We start from the raw sequence: 10,456 nt of genomic DNA, 5'->3' as shown, positions 1-10,456 counted from the left end.
CCTCTGTCCGTGCTGACACCGCTACCTCCGGCTTCGGCTCATCGAAGAGCGGCCGAGGGTTCCTTTAACTAAGCAAGAGAAGCCTCGGACAGCAAGGCCGACCGAGCCGAGGGACTCCTACGCCTCCGGGATACGGATACCTCACTCATCACCTTCGCACGAGGCGACTCACGCTTGGTGAAGCGGTTCAGATAGCCGACAGGCGAGTCTTAGTGCTCGAAATGAGGGAAAACACGGCTCCATGCCGAAAATACATACATGTTCAGGCCCTGACAGCCGCAATGAACAAGGCACCGGCACTCAAGGTGCCATTACAAACGGAACTCCGGTTCCACCTCCGCAGGTACGAACAACCCCACACGATTGGGGGGCCTGCGGAGCAACAGAAGGCCGACGGGTGGCTCGCCGCCTCCCGCTCCAACAACGACGACGACGACTTCTGCTCCGAGGGGCCGAACAGCAGCAGCGATGACCTCAGGGCGGATGCTGCTGCCATAGGGCCCTCACCCACTTCCTCACTCGAGAGGCAAGGACGAGCAGAAGGTCGTAGAGTTGGAGGTCAGTCCGTGGGCGGCACCGACTATCTCGTCGGCGGAGAAACCTCTTCTGGCTGCCGTGGCGGAAGGCGGCGCCGGAAGCGGCTCCGAAGCCGCTCGGGTCAGAGAGCCGGGCACGCGGCAGTTGCCAGCGCCACGAACGGCGAACGCCTTTCCCCCCGATAACTGAGGGAAGGAGCGAGCCGCTGCCCGCGCAGAGACCGACCCCAACTCGGCGCACTCCCCTCCCCAGCACTGATGATGAACATCCTTGAAGCTGAGGGAGGGGTAGAGGCCGCAACCCAGCTTGCTTCTCCCCACCCAGGGGCTGGTGGTCACCATCTTGGGTGACCACCGACGAGGGGATGCGGTCGGGCTGCCTGATGAAAATCCTTGAAGCCGAACGATGGCTGAAAGGTGCCAACTTCCGCGAAGTTGCGTCCCTCCAACAACAAGGCGGAAGGATTGCGGGCGTTCCCCATCCGGGGGCTCGGAAGGAGGAAAGACGCGATGCATAGGGAGCGCGAAGACATGGTCACCTTTCAAGGGGATCACCCTCCTTTTAAAGGCGACTCTCCCCACTTGCGTCCTCAGCCATCGCGGGCTGAGTCTTCTCCAACACGCTCCATGGTCCTCCCCCTACGACATGGGGGCTGGGTCCCACGCGTCATGCAAGCTGGCCCAAGGTAGAAAAAGCCAAACCGCCGCGCGTGGTGCATGCAACTGCCCAGCGGTTACAAGCATTCCTCCACTTTCGCCCAAACCAACGGGTGAAAGGGCGGACAGCCATGCAGTCAGCATGCAACCGCGCCAAGTGGGCGCACCCCTTAGACTCCAACGTGCCCAGCATGGAGGCCCAGGCCCACACGTCATGCAACCGGCGCGCCGGTTGCTACGTGCGAGCAACTGCACCGCCCCTCGCGCCACTACCGCGCCTCCTCGACTGCGGAACCAGTACCGCGACTCGAGGCAACCCTGCGTATGGCCCAACAGTGCCAGCCAGGCGCATCGGTCATGGGCCAGTCAGTCGCGGGAGAAGGCGTGATGGTCGATGCGGCCAAAAATGGGCGGCAGTAATGGCGGTGGCAGGCAGGCAGAAGCAGCGGTCACGTCGTCAGCCAAGCTCACGTCCCCTCATGGGACAGCGAGAGAACCCTCTCCCACGGCGTGAAGACGGCGCGCCCGTGATCCGTTCCTTGAACGGCTCGCGCACGCGCAACGGCTGCCCCGTGAACCACTCGCCCCGTCACATTAACTCCGCGGCGGGACAGGCGGCACCTTTGGTAGGAGAAGCGGGCGACGCTTCGCCTCCGCCATAACGACCGCACCAAAAAAGGTGCGCCACGTCGTTTCGATTTCGTATCCTTTTCCTTTTCCTCTTTCTCTCTCTTACCACAGGGACCGGGAAAGGGGATACCCCGAAAGGGATCCTTCTCCGCGAAGGAAACGGGCCCCGAGCCCCCCTACTGATCAGAGGTTCGAAGGCCGGCCCCTCGGAGGGGTTCAACAGCCGCCTCAGAGCGGTCGGGCTCCGCGCCCACTACTGGTCAGAGGTTCGAAGGCCGGCCCCCCGGAAGGGTTCAACGGTCGCCTCAGGCCACTTGGGCTCCGCGCCCACTACTGATCAGGGGTTCGTAGGCTGGCCCTCGAAGGGTTCACAGCCGCCTCAGACACAGAGCGAGGGATGACCCTAGGTACGTTCGATACATAACCAAGGCTCGGGCTACGCTCCCGAGGTACCCTAGGACATTTCCGAGACCAGCGGGAACGATCTTGTAACGGAATCCCATCAGAGGGAGGCATCGAGCCCTCGGACCCCGTCAAAAGGGGACCGGGTCCGGCAGATCACCCGCAGGTACTTTTGGAGCGCGCCTCCGGGCCTCTAGCCGACCCCTAACAAATGAGGCACGGGCGTCCACTCGGATTACCCGTTAGCAGCTCACTGGAGACACCATGTTCGACGCCCTCCAAGGGCAACATGGCGCTTTTCCCCCCTCCTCCTTGCGGAAAGGCGACGCAGGGGCGTATGTAAAAAAGTCGAGTCTGTCCTTGACCGTCCTCTGGCCCTGTGCGAAGGCTCGGGGGCTGCTCTCGCAAACCTGGCTCTGGCCAAACTGTTGACAGCGTCAACATACCAGCCCGAGAACTTGGGACCCGACCGTGCACCCGGGCTACGGCCAGCTCGCATGAGGGAACAACCAGACCGACCGAAGCATTGCGAAACGCATTAAGACCTCGAAGGAGTCAAACCACTCCTCCGAGGCCTCGGGGGCTACACCCGGCGGGTGCGCTCGCGCGCACCCACCGGAGCAAAACGCAACCGAGAAAGGCTGGTCCCCTTGCAAAAAAGTGCGACAAAACCCTCCAAGCGAGTATTAACACTCCCTTCGAGGCTCGGGGGCTACTATCGGGGACCATAATTAGGGGTACCCTCAAGACTCCTAATCTCAGCTGGTAACCCCTATCAGCACGAAGCTGCAAAGGCCTGATGGGTGCGATTAAGTCAAGGATCGGTCCACTCAAGGGACACGATCTCGCCTCGCCCGAGCCCAGCCTCGGGCAAGGGCAGCCGACCCCGGAGGATTTACGTCTCGCCCGAGGACCCCCTCCAGCAACGGACACACCTTCGGCTCGCCCGAGGCCCAGTCTTCACCAAGAAGCAACCTTGGCCAAGTCGCCACGCCGACCGACCGTATCGCAGGAGCATTTAATGCAAAGGTGGCCTGACACCTTTATCCTGACGCGCGCCCTTCAGTCAAAAGAGCCGAAGTGACCGCAGTCACTTCGCCGCTCCTCTGACCGGCCTAACAAAAGAACAGCGCCGCCTGCGCCGCTCCGACTGCTGCGCCACTCGGCAGAGTGCGGCTGACAGCAGCCAAGTCCGGCCTCGAGCGCCATAGGAAGCTCCGCCTCGCCCGACCCAGGGCTCGGACTCGGGCTCAGTCCCGGAAGACGACGAACTCTGCTTCACCCGACCCCAGGGCTCGGACTCGAGCTCAGCCCTGGAAGACGACGAAGTCCGCTTCACCCGACCCCAGGGCTCAGACTCGGGCTCAGCCCTGGAAGACGACGAACTCCGCTTCGCCCGACCCCAGGGCTCAAACTCGGGCTCAGCCCCGGAAGACGACGAGCTTCGCTTCGCCCGACCCTAGGGCTCGGACTCGGGCTCAGCCCCGGAAGACGACGAGCTCCGCTTCGCCCGACCCCAGGGCTCGGACTCGGGCTCAGCCCCGGAAGACGACAAACTCCGCTTCGCCCGACCCCAGGGCTCGGACTCAGCCCTAGCCTTAGCCGACGGTCTCCGCCTCGCTAGACCCAGGGGCTCGGACTAGACCTCGGCCTTGGAAGACAGACTCGACCTCGACCTCGGAGGAGCCTCCACCTCGCCCAACCCAAGGCTTGGACCGACCATGTCACAGGAGGCACCATCATTACCCTACCCCCAAGCTAACTCAGGCTACGAGAAACAAGACCGGCGTCCCATCTGGCTCGCCCCGGTAAACAAGTAATGATGGCGCCCCGCATGCTCTATGACGACGGCGGCTCTCAGCCCCCTTACGGAAGCAAGTGGACATCAGCAAGGACTCGACAGCCCCGACATCTGTCCTTCCGCCAGGCTCCAGCGCTCCTCCGACGGCCACAACACCACATGAACCGGGTGCCAAAACCTCTCCGGCTGCCACGATGGCATGTACTTAGGGCACTAGCTCTCCTTCGCTAGACACGTTAGCACACTGCTACACCCCCCATTGTACACCTGGATCCTTTCCTTACGACTATAAAAGGAAGGTCCAGGTCCCTCTTACAGAAGGTTGGCCGCGCGGGGAAGGACGGGACGGCGCTCGCGTAAGCCGCTCGCTCCCTCCCGCGTGGACGCTTGTAACCCCCTACTGCAAGCGCACCCGACCTGGGCGCAGGACAAACACGAAGGTCGCGAGTTTACCCTTTTACGCCTGTCTCCCTCCGGCTTCCTCCCCCCTTCACGCTCCGTCTCGCGCCGACCCATCTGGGCTGGGGCACGCAGCGACAATTTACTCGTCGGCCCAGGGACCCCCCGGGTTCGAAACGCCGACACCACCGGAAAGAGAAGTGGAATTCTACATAGATCTGATTCCTGGAACGGCACCCATCGCAAAGAGACCATACCACATGGCTCCTACCGAGTTAGCAGAATTGAAGCTCCAAATCGCAGATCTTCAACAAAAAGGGTACATTCATCCCAGCTCATCCCCTTGGGGAGCATCAGTCCTTTTCGTCTCTAAGAAAGATGGAAGTATGAGGATGTGTATTGATTACCGATCGTTAAATGAAGTCACCATCAAGAACAAGTATCCACTTCCTCGGATCGACGACCTCTTCGATCAACTTCAAGGGGCCAAATACTTCTCCAAGATAGACCTAAGGTCTAGTTATCACCAATTGAGAATCAAGGAAGCAGATATCCAGAAGACTGCATTTGTCACCCGGTACGGACAATATGAATTCACAGTGATGCCTTTCGGACTGACAAACGCACCCGCCTTTTTCATGAACCTCATGAACAAAGTGTTTATGGAAGAGCTAGATAAGTTTGTCGTAGTCTTCATTGATGACATCCTTATCTACTCCAAGAATCGTGAAGACCATAAGCGTCACCTCTGGACCGTCCTCGGAAAACTCAGGGCACACCAACTTTATGCTAAACTCAGTAAATGTGAATTCTGGTCGGAAAAGATAGCCTTCCTTGGGCATATCTTGACTGCAGAAGGAATAGAAGTAGACCCTTCCAAGGTAGAAGCAGTATCAAAATGGAGGCAGCCATCCAACGTCAGTGAGGTTCGAAGCTTTCTGGGAATGGCAGAATATTACCGCCGCTTTATCAAGGGATTCTCCAGCATAGCAAGACCTATGACCGAACTCCTCAAGAAAGACCATAAGTTTGTGTGGACCCCGAAATGTGAAGGAAGTTTCCAGATCATAAAGGAGAAGCTCACGACCGCACCCATGTTGACACTACCGGATATACATCAGGATTTCGTCGTCTTCTGTGATGCCTCGAGGCAAGGCTTAGGGTGTGTACTGATGCAAAACGAGAAAGTCATTGCTTATGCATCACGCCTACTTAAGCCGCATGAGTAGGATTATCCCACCCATGATTTGGAATTGGCAGCCATAGTGCATGCTCTGAAGATATGGAGGCATTACCTAATTGGGAACAAATGTCACATCTTCACCGATCACAAGAGTCTGAGGTATATCTTCACTCAGCCAGATCTCAACCTCTGTCAACGAAGATGGTTGGAACTGATCAAAGACTATGACCTTAAGATTCATTATCACCCCGGAAAGGCCAACGTGGTAGCAGACGCCCTCAGCCGAAAACCTTTCGGAATAAAGGGAACCAACTTCTTAGAAGATTGGAAGAAGGAATCAGCTCAACTGAATGCATGTTTGGGAAACAATGGCAGTCTCGAAGTCAAACCAATGCTAGAGAACCTCATATGCAAAGCTCAACGCCTAGACTCAAAGACAGCAAGACTTGTGGAAAAAGCTCGCAAAGAACAACTTTCGGACCTCAGGACAGATGAACAAGGAGCCCTTTGGTTCAAGAATCGTCTGTGTGTACCAAAAGGGGAGGCACAAGAAGTCCTGCTCGAGGAAGCTCACAACTCAGCCTACTCCATCCACCCAGGGACTACCAAGATGTACCTAGACCTCAAAACCAGATACTGGTGGAGAGGGATGAAGAAAGATATAGCACAATATGTGGCCCGGTGTGACACCTGCCAACGAATGAAGGCTGAGCACCAAAAACCCGCAGGCCTATTGCAGCCCCTCCCAGTGCCTGAATGGAAGTGGGAAGAAATAGGCATGGATTTTGTAACCGGACTACCTCGGACGCAAAAAGGGAATGACTCTATCTGGGTAATAATAGATCGTCTTACCAAGGTAGCCCATTGAGAGCACCTAGAGGGGGGGGGGTGAATAGGTGATCCTGTAAAACTTAAACTTATAGCCACAAAAACTTGGTTAATTGTTAGCACAATAATTGCCAAGTGGCTAGAGAGGAGCCAAAACACAATAACCACAAGAAATCAATCACAGAGATGGCACGGTGGTTATCCCGTGGTTCGGCCAAGTACAAAACTTGCCTACTCCACGTTGTGGCGTCCCAACGGACGAGAGTTGCACTCAACTCCTCTCAAGTGATCCAATGATCAACTTGAATACCACGGTGTTCTTCTTTACTTTGATCTTTTCCCGTTTGCGAGGAATCTCCACAACTTGGAGTCTCTCGCCCTTACAATTGAATTTCACAAAGAAGTACGGAGTAAGGGAGGGAAGCAACACACACAAATCCACAGCAAAATGCGCACACACACGGCCAAGAATCAAGCTCAAAAGACTATCTCAAAGTTCTCACTAGAACGGAGCTCGAATCACTGAGAATGACAAACGAATGCGCAAAGACTGAGTGTGGATGATCAAGAATGCTCTAAGGTTGCTTGGTATAATCCTCCATGCGCCTAGGGGTCCCTTTTATAGCCCCAAGGCAGCTAGGAGCCGTTGAGAGCAAATCTGGAAGGCCATTCTTGCCTTCTGTCGTCGGGTGCACCGGACAGTCCGGTGCACACCGGACACTGTCCGGTGCCCGATTTCCTTCTTTAAACAGCGCAGCCGACCGTTGCAGATCTGGGAGCCGCTGGCGCACCGGACATGTCCGGTGCACACCGGACAGTCCGGTGCCCCCTTCCGACCGTTGGCTCGGCCACGTGTCCCGCGCAGATCGCGCGGCCGACCGTTGGCCCGGCCGACCGTTGGCTCACCGGACAGTCCGGTGCACACCGGACAGTCCGGTGAATTTTAGCCGTACGCCGTCGGTGAATTCCCGAGAGCGGCTTCTTCACGCCGAGTCAGCCTGGCTCACCGGACACTGTCCGGTGCACCACCGGACAGTCCGGTGTGCCAGACTGGGCTGAGTCTTGGCTGTACACAGCCAAGCTTTTTCCATCTCTTTTATTTTCTTCTTCTTTTTGTTTCTAACACTTAGACAAGTATATTAGTACTCAAAACCAATGTACTAAGGCTTAGAAACATACCTTTACTCTTGATTTGCACTTTGTTCATCCATGGGCATAAATTCACATTTAAGCACTTGTGTTTGCACTCAATCACCAAAATACTTAGAAATGGCCCAAGGGCACATTTCCCTTTCAATCTCCCCCTTTTTGGTGATTTATGCCAACACAACATAAAGCAACTAGAACAAGTGCAATATCACTTCAAATAAAACTCAAATTTATTTTGATTCAACTTTGGCATATATGGATCATCCTTTGCCACCACTTGGTTTGTTTTTGCAAATCAAACTCAAATCTCTATCTCTAAGTCAAACACACATGTTGAAACATAAAGAGAGTCATTCCAAAAGAGATTGATCAAAGATTTCAAAAACTCCCCCTATTTCCCATAATCAACACTTCTCCCCACAAGAGGCCAACTTTTGACAAAAGAGACAATGTAAGAGTTTTGACAAAACAAAAAGCTCTATTTCACTATTTTCAAAATTTCTCAAGTGGTAGCTGATCCATTTTTTGCTTTGGCCTTTATTTTCTCCCCCTTTGGCATCAAGCACCAAAACGGGATTAATCTTGGCCCCTTTAACCCCATTGCCTCACCAAATTCTTCAATTAAGAGCAAATAGGCAATAAGAGTTTAAAGATGAACTTGGAATAGTTACTCTTTTCATCGGAGTGCAGTGGAAGTCTTGTATGGTCCAAGTCCACCTTTTCCTTTCAATCCTCCTTTGAGGCTAAAGCAAACTCAAGCATATGGTTAGTCTCAAAGGGTCAAGTTGTAACACATCTCCCCCTAAACATGTGCATCACTTTGCAACGGACTTGTGAGGTCCAGGGAGTGTTTGTACAACTTGAGCACCATAATACGCAACAAAATGCAGAATGAACATGATCAAAGACATCAACACATGTATGCTACAATTTAATCCAAGTTCCGCGAATCCAAGACATTTAGCTCACTACGCAGCCTGCAAAAGGTCTTCTCATCTAGAGGCTTGGTAAAGATATCGGCTAGCTGGTTCTCGGTGCTAACATGAAACACTTCGATATCTCCCTTTTGCTGGTGGTCTCTCAAAAAGTGATGCCGGATGTCTATGTGCTTTGTGCGGCTGTGCTCAACAGGATTTTCTGCCATGCGGATAGCACTCTCATTATCACATAGGAGTGGGACTTTGCTCAGATTGTAGCCAAAGTCCCTGAGGGTTTGCCTCATCCAAAGTAGTTGCGCGCAACACTGTCCTGCGGCAACATACTCGGCCTCAGCGGTGGATAGGGCAACGGAAGTTTGTTTCTTAGAGTTCCATGACACCAGGGACCTTCCTAAGAATTGGCACGTCCCCGATGTACTCTTCCTATCGACCTTACATCCAGCATAGTCGGAGTCTGAATATCCAATCAAGTCAAAGGTAGACCCCTTTGGATACCAGAGCCCGAAGCAAGGCGTAGCAACTAAATATCTAAGGATTCGCTTCACCGCCACTAAGTGACACTCCTTAGGATCGGATTGAAATCTAGCACACATGCATACGCTAAGCAAAATGTCCGGTCTACTAGCACATAAATAAAGTAATGAACCTATCATTGACCGGTATGCCTTTTGATCAACGGACTTACCTCCTTTGTTGAGGTCGGTGTGTCCGTCGGTTCCCATCGGAGTCTTTGTGGGCTTGGCGTCCTTCATCCCAAACCGCTTCAGCAGGTCTTGCGTGTACTTCGTTTGAGAGATGAAGGTGCCATCCTTGAGTTGCTTCACTTGGAACCCAAGGAAGTAGTTCAACTCGCCCATCATCGACATCTCGAATTTCTGCGTCATCACCTTGCTAAACTCTTCACAAGACTTTTTATTAGTAGAACCAAATATTATGTCATCGACATAAATTTGGCACACAAACAAATCACCATCACATGTCTTAGTGAAAAGAGTTGGGTCGGCTTTCCCAACCTTGAAAGCATTAGCAATTAAGAAATCTCTAAGGCATTCATACCATGCTCTTGGGGCTTGCTTAAGTCCATAGAGCGCCTTAGAGAGCTTACACACGTGGTCGGGGTACCGTTCATCCTCGAAGCCAGGGGGTTGCTCCACGTACACCTCCTCCTTTATTGGCCCGTTGAGGAAAGCGCTCTTCACATCCATTTGGAACAACCTGAAAGAATGGTGAGCGGCATATGCTAGCAAGATACGAATGGACTCTAGCCTAGCCACAGGAGCAAAAGTCTCCTCAAAGTCCAAACCTGCGACTTGGGCATAACCTTTTGCCACAAGTCGAGCCTTGTTCCTCGTCACCACTCCGTGCTCGTCTTGTTTGTTGCGGAACACCCACTTGGTTCCCACAACATTCTGCTTAGGACGAGGCACCAGCGTCCAAACTTCATTGCGCTTGAAGTTGTTGAGCTCCTCTTGCATGGCCAACACCCAGTCTGGATCTAGCAAGGCCTCTTCTACCCTGAAAGGCTCAATAGAAGAGACAAAGGAGTAATGTTCACAAAAATTAACTAATCGAGACCGAGTAGTTACTCCCTTGCTAATGTCACCCAAAATTTGATCGACGGGATGATCCCTTTGAATCACCGCTCGAACTTGAGTTGGAGGTGCCGGTTGCGCTTCTTCCTCCATGACTTGATCATCTTGTGCTCCCCCTTGATCACACGCCTCCTTTTGATGAACCTGTTCATCGTCTTGAGTTGGGGGATGCACCGTTGTTGAGGAAGAGGGTTGACCTCGTTCATCTTGTTCCTGTGGCCGCACTTCTCCAATCGCCATGGTTCGTATAGCGGCCGTCGGAACATCTTCTTCATCTACATCATCACAATCAACAACTTGCTCTCTTGGAGAGCCATTAGTCTCATCAAATACAACGTCGC

Source organism: Zea mays, chromosome 8 (assembly GCF_902167145.1).
Source record: "Zea mays cultivar B73 chromosome 8, Zm-B73-REFERENCE-NAM-5.0, whole genome shotgun sequence".
In the NCBI taxonomy this organism is placed as follows: domain Eukaryota; kingdom Viridiplantae; phylum Streptophyta; class Magnoliopsida; order Poales; family Poaceae; genus Zea; species Zea mays.
The sequence above is the reverse complement of the archived record's forward strand: the minus strand, read 5'-3'. Positions refer to the sequence as shown.